Source organism: Dysidea avara, chromosome 11 (assembly GCF_963678975.1).
Source record: "Dysidea avara chromosome 11, odDysAvar1.4, whole genome shotgun sequence".
NCBI classification, from domain to species: domain Eukaryota; kingdom Metazoa; phylum Porifera; class Demospongiae; order Dictyoceratida; family Dysideidae; genus Dysidea; species Dysidea avara.
Genome location: NC_089282.1, coordinates 3725416 through 3735693, shown reverse-complemented (window position 1 = coordinate 3735693; position 10278 = coordinate 3725416). Strand labels below are relative to the sequence as shown.

The 10278-nt window shown below is 37.7% G+C and overlaps 2 long non-coding RNA genes across 4 annotated transcripts; one reads left to right on the top strand and one right to left on the bottom strand.

Moving 5' to 3' along the window:
• The first annotated feature begins 38 nt into the window (after positions 1–38).
• LOC136238449 (uncharacterized) lies at positions 39–4216 on the top strand. Its single transcript, XR_010692990.1, has 2 exons — positions 39–203; positions 930–4216. It is a non-coding gene; the product is annotated as an uncharacterized lncRNA (long non-coding RNA).
• Positions 4217–5856: 1640 nt separating this feature from the next.
• On the bottom strand, positions 5857–9008 carry LOC136238702 (uncharacterized). Of its 3 annotated transcripts, XR_010693171.1 has the most exons (9): positions 7926–9008; positions 7625–7739; positions 7540–7576; positions 6899–6970; positions 6764–6840; positions 6534–6644; positions 6427–6485; positions 6104–6149; positions 5857–6053 (listed from the first exon to the last, which is right to left on the bottom strand). It is a non-coding gene; the product is annotated as an uncharacterized lncRNA (long non-coding RNA). The 3 variants fall into 3 exon arrangements; XR_010693172.1 differs by having other exon boundaries at positions 6764–6822; positions 7625–9005; XR_010693170.1 differs by having other exon boundaries at positions 7625–8994.
• Positions 9009–10278: the final 1270 nt, after the last annotated feature.

Below are 10278 nucleotides of genomic sequence, written 5' to 3'. Positions count from 1 at the left end.
TATCCGAGATTTCTTTTAACAAAAAGATTCTCCGTATATTCCCCAATACAACCCAGGCAGGCACAAAATAACTCGCAAAATAACAACTCGCGTTAGGATTGCTCCGTCATTAGAGTTCCAATGGCGCTGATACTTACTGTGGGGTTTGTCCACATGCTGATCATCATGAAAATCTTAGTTTTATCGTGCGCGTTAAATAATAAGTAAGTTTTGTGTTGTTTTGTGATCTTTTCAAGCCTTGTATGTAGTTTAACACACGTACTGTCAGGTGGAAGGTAGTCACTGTTGCTTACTTTAAAGAGCGTAGTTACTTCGCTCGGGCTAGCGATTTTCAGCTCCACAGCAATTTTTGTGATGGCAGTGCCATTTGCTCAAAAGTATAAACCACTTCAAAGTCGGCATACTGCAACAATGCCGTGATTGAAACCACAACTCACCTTAGGTATTGTTGCATCATTGTGACACCTCCACTTTAGTTGTTTACCTTTTAAAGTTGTTAAGTTGATGTTTTTGCTTACTTGTATATTCTACGTACTATGCTTGAGATAGTCACTTGCCTATGGGTATACACCATTGTATTGATCTGTACAGAAACATCAAGGGGGTGGCCCTCCAATTTATTTTATTTATTAATACAATATATCCTGTACTCTGATCTTCATACTTGGTCAAAACAAAAGTCAAGCAAGAAATTTGCAGTACGTAGGTCAAAAAATAAGCTTCATTTGTAAAGTGCATATCACACTTTTAGAATTAGAACATAACCGTAATTTTGAAATTTACAAAAATTTGGTCAAGAGTCAAGCACGGATTTAGCATAAGTCAAGAGTCAAAGCTTATTTTTCAAGTTTGACCACTTTGACTGAGGACGAAGATCAGAGTACAAGGTATATTGGAGTGCCACCCCCTTGAAACATGTTTGCTCACAGGTCGCTGAGATCACTATCATATGTGACCAAACTATAGAAGTCATATGTTCATAATGGTTCTTCCAGGAAAGATTATCAGATAGTAATAGAAGTCATGATGATGAAAGTGATCCAATAAGACCTCAAGTTACTCTCATTACATGTACAAACTTGCAACTAGAAGCAACTGCAGTTTCAGGACAGTCCAGGTTGCTAGATGGCTTCCTAATTCTATTGTGCCATTTTCCATTTAAAATGTACTGGGAGCCCTGGAGAAAAAAAATGTACCTTTTTTCAGTTTTTAAGCACTGTGCATGCCAAAGTAGCTAATTTTAACCCAACAAACTATACTTTATATTTCTGAGATCGGCAATCAATACTCTATCTATTGAGCATATAAAATATCAAAATTTAAAATTTGGGCTGGAATGCCTACTATAAGTGAGGTGCATGCAGCCATGCAATTGAAAGCTAATTGAACAGCATGTTTGTGCAAACCTCACAGACCATAGCACTCTAAAATTCCTAAGTTTTGCGACTCAAGAACACAGGCGGAAGGAAGCATCTGATGCTTCAGTGGTCACGTGATCTCTCATTCAAATTTTCATTTGGCAGTCAGAACTCTAAATGACTGAGAATTCATTTATTTGTTTGTTTGTTTATATAGTAGTCTATTGTCTAGAACTCACAGGATGAGTGTAAAACCAGTCACAGATAGCTATATAGCTACTATAGAGTGAGCAGGTACCTCAAGGTTGTCCAGCCAGTTCAACTATTGACTGAGGTAATTCGTTTCACAATTATTTTGGATTCAAACAGGATTCAGTTTTGAAGGAAGGAATTTCTATGCTGATTGTGTTCATGCTGTGGTCAATGATAACAGTGTGAAGTATGAAAGAGGTCTCAGCCAGTCCATATAATTATTTATTTTGTATCTGCATTTCTTATAAATCTGTTGTCGGATACCTGAGTGTTTTTATCAACTCCCATCTCATGGTCAGACCATAGATGGGTTTGCAGAAGTTGATGGAATCCTGACTGTGAACAATGGTCCAAGTTATTGGGTAGGTATAAACAGTGGACCCTGGGACCAAGGGACCCAGCTCTTTTTGGACTTTTATACACTTTGCAATACTCTATACGTGTACTAGGTACCTCTGCAAGTAGTCTTGCAATGCCAATCCACTTTTTCCCCGTCACAGTGTCTCACACAATGTTTATACGGGGTACCAATTAAAAATCATAAGCGTTTTTTAAAAAAGTGTCTAAAGTTGAGTGCATTAATTTTATTGTCCACTCACCTGCTGCACGGTGAACATTCTAGTCTATTATATCGTCTAGCTAAAGTTTAGAAACATTGTGCAAACAATTATTCCAGGGAAATACGACTAATTTTGTAAGAGCTGAGCGAATATTCAAATACAGTAAACCACTATTCGTTTGAGCCCTACTCTATAATTGTACTAGGTACCTCTACAAGTAGTCTTGCATGGTCAATTTTTCCCTGTCATGGTGTCTCACACGATGTTTACACCAATTAGAAATTATAAGCACCTCTGAAAAGTGTCTGAAGCTGACTGCATTTGTAGGCCACTCGCCTGCCGCACAATGAGGATACTACAGTAGTCTATTATGTCACCTAGCTGTACAACTGCACCATGATGTATGAGGTCCTGCTATGAATGCAATTCAGTAAGGCGCCCACTACCAAGAAGCCTACAATTAATTAACCACAAACAGGTTTGTGGGCTTCATATGAATAACTTACTGAGTCGTGCAGGCCTAGCCTTTTGGTGCCACCCCTTCCTATTTGAATGAATTAGATAATAATATAATAATAATAATATAAGAAAGAGATACCACAGTGTCCTTTTCGAAAGGATTGTCACAGCGATACTGTGACAGAAAGTATAACAAAGTAGAAGTATCTGGAGTAAGCCACAAATCCGCACGAGGTCTTGTGCTTAGGGTGATTCACCGTGGAATTAGTACATCTTCACCAATTAGTGGCTGCCTAATGCTATTACTACTCTTCCTTTCCTTTTTGTTACTTTCATTAGCATTGTCTTCCCCCATAATAAGGAAAAAATGAACTGTTGCCCCTAGCAACCTAATGTTTACATTATTGGTAGGTGTCAATGTCCAAAGTAACCTCTCCAAGCTTTAAAAGGATAGCACATATAAATCATGATATATGACATTCTGCCATACATTGTCTATGACAGGGACACCAATTGCCCCTCTCGGTAATCACAGAAATCATGGGATTCAAAGAATGTCATATCTAAAGATCTATAATACACTTAAAATTTGGAGAGATCATTGTTGGCATTCACACCTACAAATTATGTAAAATTGATATATGAATTCTTTGGAATTTTGGCTTCTCCATGTGTTGAAATACCTCATTTTATGTGATTGCCCAGAAGGGGTAACTGTAGCCCCCTTACACAGATATGTATGGGAAAACCACAAATTTCAAAATGTCATATCTTATGACATATATATGAAGTTACTTCAGACATTATCACCTAAAAATAATGGGAAATTCAGGTTGCTAGGGGCAACAGTTATTATTATGTGCTATAAAGCCTTATTATGAAATTTGGCTATTGCTGACAGCTAATCACGTGTCACCATATAAATGATCACGTGCGAATAATCATTTTGTTAATTTTATTATTTGGCTACAATGCAAACTAACGTTAATCTGAATATTTGGGTAATCGTTTGAACCCTAGAATAGAGTATTGTGAAGTGTAGAAAATTCCTGGATCCTTGTGAATGCCCGAGTCCCCTGGTCCCCTGGTCCACAATTTATACCTACCCCAAGTTACCTGACTGATGCATAAATCTATTGGAGTGGCCATCATTATATACATCAAAGACAAAACTTCCTATCTGTCAAGTACACAACATCTTGCATTGCCAACCAGCAATTTCCTTTTCACAGTATTTCTCTACGGTTAATAGAAATCCATCAGCTCTAGGCACTTCTATATCCACCATCAATCTTTACTGTTTTTAATTTTTTTCATCAGTCAACTCACCATCATGTCCTTTGGAACAACAATCCTGCCAATATCTTACAGATAACCAACCTCAAACTATTCAATGTCGCTGCACTTAGGTGCTTTCTTTTTTAACTCAGTGTTGCTTTGTATTTATTTGCTATTGTACTGTTTAATTCAGTGTTATTGTACTTGTGTATAGTCCTTGTGTCTTGTATTCAATTGTTGTCAGTTTGTCCTTTCGGGAAACATGTTTGCAGGTTAATAATAATAACAACATTGTTAGCTTGAAAACAATTCTCCTTAGTTTAAGTGATAGCCACTAAAGTTGTTCTAACATGTCTGCTGTAATAGGAAAAATCATTCACAACAAAGGTGGTAATGCCAGTATTAGCCTCATGCACAGACAGTGTGACAGTAGTAGCTAACCCAATTTCCTTAGTGGTGGCACTCATCAATTAGAGATTATAAGCACCCCCTCTCGAGTATAAGCCTCACTAGAGATGTATAACAGTTGTAATTAGCTTATATATCTAGGGCACCAAAAAAGATTTCGCTGTCAGTGCTTTTATTTTGCCTTTATAGCTTTACTTCATTAATGTGTTCATTCCATGTTAGATTATATAATTCCTAGGTACTTGGATGATTTATTTTGCTGGATTCGCTGACCTAATAAAGTTTCATGTAGTTCTCTTTCTGCATTCAATTCCGATCCGTTCCATTTGCAATGTGTTTGCCAGATGAGTAAATTATTTTGAAGGTGTGGTGTCAGTAACCATACATCATCTGCATAAAGTCTGATGTAGATGAGAAACAGTAGAGGTGCTGTAGTACAGAGTCACTACAGACTACAGAGCTTTGAAGTACTCCAGTATAATTGCCTTCAGATAAAACTGTTGTGATCAATCTGTCAAGTAATCTTTCATCCAATAATTTACCATTAACTCCATGCATAGTGTGAAAGTTTGTGGTGACATGTACAGTTTTCTGTGGGAAACTTTGCCAAAAGCTTTGGTTGCAAAATCTAAGAAAAGTGCATCAATATGAGTTCGACTGTGATGAAAATCTTTATAATTTTATAGCTCCAAGTAATTGTGTACATGACTACATGTGTCACATGATCAACCTGCACAAAAGCCATGTCAGTTCTCACCGCTTAATCAACACTCACGGTAGTGAGGCGAGCGGCCACTACTGTGAGTTATTTACATGTAGGGACAGTTGTGCAATATTAAAGACACAATGTGGACACAAGCCTTAATGTCTGATAAACAAGTTGTAAAACCATGTAAAACCATAAGCCCCCTAGGGAAGGCGTTTTAAGCAGAAATCCATTTAGTGCCATGCCTCATGTGAGCATTGATAATTGGCAAATGTCTTACAAACTAGGGTTGGGCGGTACTGGTATTTTCTACTTGCGATTATTGCACTGAGGTGATCATGCGATAATTGCAAGCATTGCCATGTCCACTATAAGATATTTATTGTCATACATAAGACATTATTATGGGCCTATAGTATTCAACTCTGATGTGTAATGGCAGCACAAGTTGCTGTCAGACCTTCAGTGCTTCTAGGTACAGCTCTCTAATGTTTGTGTCAGTCCTGTAGTCACTGCAAAGCACTAATAACACAATTTCTCTCTTAGCAATTATGCAGAAAATGCAATAAATATTGCACAAACAGTATTATGGTATTTTCAAAAAAGCTGCAATACTCAGCATTGCACATCATATTATTGCATACAGGCAATAATATTGAAATATTGCCCAACCTTATTACAAACAAGGTGTGAACGCGTCAAGAACATACAGTCACTAGAGAAGGTGTTCCAAGCATAATTCTTGTTGCCACACCACACATGGTGCATATATTAAAATTGTTTTGTAAAACTTCTGTTGGTGCTCAAACCAGCTTGTTACCCACCCTAACACTAGCAAGTAGTCACTCCCATTGTGGCTTTCATCCTGCATATCACTTAATTAATACACATGTTACACTATATCACATTAATTGTTTTTCACATTAGCAATAAAATTCTGGCAATAAAATGGGATAGTTACATAACCTACAAATTAGTTTAGTTACATAACCTACAAATTAGTTTAGTCCCATCACAACTGTATGCCTCAACCTGGAAATTCAGAAGATTATAATCAACTGAGATATATGCTAAGATCTTACCAGGCCAGATGAATCTCATCGTCCACGTACACTTGACAATTGAGAACTAAAGAACACACATAACATTATATAATTCCTCTGTCTATAAACTTACTCCCCCCCCCCCCCCCCCCCCCGAACCTTGATCTTAGTTACCAAGTTACATATGTACCACTGCTAGTGAGAGAACTGCATGCTATGACCAAGTACCCTGTATGTGTAAAATCGACAGGCAGGAATTAATACAATACAGCTAAAAATCTGTCCAAATGACAGATTTGGGGACCTAAAAATTCATCGCATGTACACCCTTGAGGTAAGACAAATAGTATACACAGACTGACCTGGAGATCCACAACATCCTTGATGTTACTACAGTCCACATACACTTGACAATTGAGAACTAAAGAACGCACATAACATTATAAAATTCCTCTGTCTGTAAACTTACCCCCTGAACCTTGATCTTAGTTGCCTAGTTTAGAGCTCTAGCCAAGTTACGCATATAGCACTGCTACCAAGCTAGAGGACCGCATGCTATGACCAAGTATGTACCTTGTACCTGTAAAATTGACAGGCAGGCATTAAATACAATACAGCTAAAAATCTGTCACTTCCTACGAAAATGACAGACCTGAAAATTCATCACACCCTACAAAATTTCTTAGTACGCAGACTGACCTGGAGATCCACAACGTCCTTGATGTTACTACAGTCCACGTACACTTGACAATTGAGAACTACAAAAAGATTGAGAACTACAAAAAGGATACACATAACATTATAAAGTTCCTCTGTATATAAACTGACCCGAACCTTTATCTTAGTTGCCAAGTTATGTATGTACCACAACTGCTAGTGAGAGAACCACATGCTATGACAAATTACCTGTAAAATTTACAGGTGGGCATTAAGTACAATACACCTAAAATCTGTCACTTCTTTACAAATGACACATTTGGGGACCTGGAAATTCATGACACCCTTGATGTCATTACACTCTACATACACTGATATAGTACAACACACCCAAAATCTGTCACTTTTTACACATAACACATTTGAAGTTGGCCCGGCAGCGACCTTTCTAGTTACTACACAGTTTCCTGATTAGACAGGTTTCACTGTACATAATATTTAGTTATTTAGACCAGTATGCAATGTGAATGGTACAAGCAAGAGTTCATAATATAAGTAAGGGAGAGAGTATCCAGCTTCCAATATAGCCTGTACAAAATCACTGTGTTAAGCTCAGTCAAGTTTACCTTTGATCAAATTAATACTTCTTCTGGTGATAGAGAACTGTTAATCAGCGCTTATTGGTGTTGATAAGGTCAAGGCTTTATTCTGTGAACAGGCTTAATGTGTTACTTGACTCAGTGATTTTCAGTTAGATACTCTCTCCCCCTTACTTGTACTATGAACTCTTGGTACAAGCATCATGTACATTAGCTTACTTCTTCCACCTACAGTTCCAGGACTTCTAAATTGGCACTATAGAGTGACAATACTGAAAGTTATTTGGTCTGAACAAGTACCTACCTTGTCGACAATCCATCCATGAGATAATTCCAAGCCGGATAATACTGGTATTTGCTACTACTCAAGTTGGTACCATCAGAAGTTTTCAGCTTGGTCTAGTGCAGCGTCTGACAGTCTAAAAACCAATTGCATACTCGCGGTTAATCAGTGGGAGGCGATGGGGCACTTTACATATACTAGCGGCGGGAGGCCGCCGCCGCTAGTATATGTAAAGTGGTGGCGGGCCGGGCCGCTAGGGTTTCCACTCAAAATAGGAAGGTGCTTCATTTTGTTGTTTCTGGAGATTTTCACACAGATTTACCTTCAAGTTAAAGCAAACAAGTGCTAATTTGTTATTGGAATGTTTGCAGTAGTCGCTATCAGCACAATTTTAACATGTGTAAATATCAAAAAAGTGGTCACGTGACCAAAAATCTCTTCGTGTAGGATTTCCACTACAAAATAAGATGATGCCACAACCTTTTTATTGTTTCTGATGATTTTCATGCAGGCTGACCTTAAGATAAAACAAACAAGTGCTAATACATTATTAAACTGTTTGTTACTTTCAATATCAGTGCTGCTTTAACTGTAAATACCCAAAAAGTGGTCACGTGGCAACAATCCCATTACAGCTATAAAGGATGTGCTATAATGCTACAAGATGTAGTAGTCTTCATTATAAGGCAAGAAAATACACTAATTGTGACTTCGGTCGTCCTACAATACAATGATTTTTTAATAAGCTGCCCAATTTAACTATTTAGATATTTTTGGTCACGTAACCACTTTTTGTATGTTTTTGTGTGTTAAACTTATGCTGATACCCAATGCTACAAGCAATCCAATAATAAATTAACACTTGTTTGCTTTATCTTAAAGGTCAGTCTGTGTGAAAATCACCAGAAACAACAAATGGAAGCACCTTCCTATTTTGAGTTGGAAACCCGTCTAGCCCCATCTTTCTTCACTCCTCCTTTCGTTACTGAACCTCCACTCCTCGTTTCATTACTGAACCTCTACTCCCCTTTTCTTTACTGAACCTCCATGAGGAGCTGAGTACATCATAGTCATTCTTGACACTTTAATATCCATTCGACTTCTTCAAGCGGTGTCGCTACGTGTATAAAGTACGCTTCACCACTCCATTGAAATCAAGTTACAATATGACACATTCATTTGTACTTCCCTCTCAAGACATGGACTGCCATCAATAATTAATATAAACTACGTATCACGTGTGTTGTCTTGGGACTTTCCAAGAGATTTCCCCTAAATGTGTCACGTGATCATTGCCAGTCGGGTGGAACTTGTTCTTAGTCAAGGCTCTACAACGTGGTACGCGTATTTTAGTATAAGCTGTCAAGAATTGTTAGTGCACTGCTGAATTTTTTTTGTGTGCGTTTGTGCGCTGCTGAAGAAATGTTTACTGAATTATTATTCGTCCCTCTCAAGACATGGCGGACTACCATCTATAATAATAATAATATAAATCGCGTATCACGTGTGTTCACTTTTCACTTGAAGTATTACTGTACAGGGACTTCCCAAGAGGTCAAAAATCTCGTAGGTCGATCCTGAAAATCTAAAATATCCTGAAATTTTGAAATCTTTTATTGCAGATTTTCCGGAAATTATGTGCGGTTTTCTCTGAAATCTTTCCAAAATCCTTGGAAATCTCTGCAACAATTTTTCAAAATTTTGCTAATATCTGAAATCTCGTAGGCGATTTTGGTTGATTGCTGACCCCTCGAAATAAGTCAAGTGATAATTGTCAGTCAAGTGGAACTACTTCCTCACCAGCAAATTATAGACCAATTTCTCTTACCAGCGTTGTCTGCAAAACCCTAGAACATATCATATCCTCAAATATCTACTCTCACTTAAATAAAAACAATGTTCTTGCTGACCAGCAATATGGCTTTAGAGCCAGAAGATCTTGTGAAACCCAACTTGTTGAAACAATTGATGACTTTGCGACTACCCTATAAACCAATCAGGACAGATTGATGCAATTTTCTTAGATATGTCGAAAGCTTTTGATACCGTACCTATTAACGGATTGTGCAGTAAACTACACCATTGTGGAATTCGTAGAAACACATTAAGATGGATAAAAGAGTTAGTTCTAACAGACAGATCCCAACAAGTTGTTGTGAATGGTGAATACAGTCAACTGTGTGAAGTAAGCTCAGGAGTGCCACAAGGATCAGTTTTGGGACCGCTCTTGTTTCTATGCTACATTAATGATACTGTTCACAGCATTTCATCAACAATTCGGCTATATGCAGATGACAATTTACTTTACAGAAGTATTCATTCCGAACAAGATGTAGTAGCCCTTCAAAATGATTTGAATACCTTATCGCAGTGGGCTGATGTTTGGCAGATGTCATTTAATCCTTCAAAGACGGGGTTCTTGAGAATTACCAACAAAATTAATTTTGTGCACTCATCATATTACCTATCTAACTCCTTAATACCATCAGTAAGCCATGCAAAATATCTGGGCGGTGTTATTGACAAAAACCTTAAATGGACACAGCATGTCAACATGATTACTGCCAAAGCGAATTCATTTCATAACGAAATTTAGCTAAATGTCCTGCAACAGTCAAATGTCACTGCTACAATACTTCTGTTCACCCCATTTTAGAATATGCCTGCACAGTGTG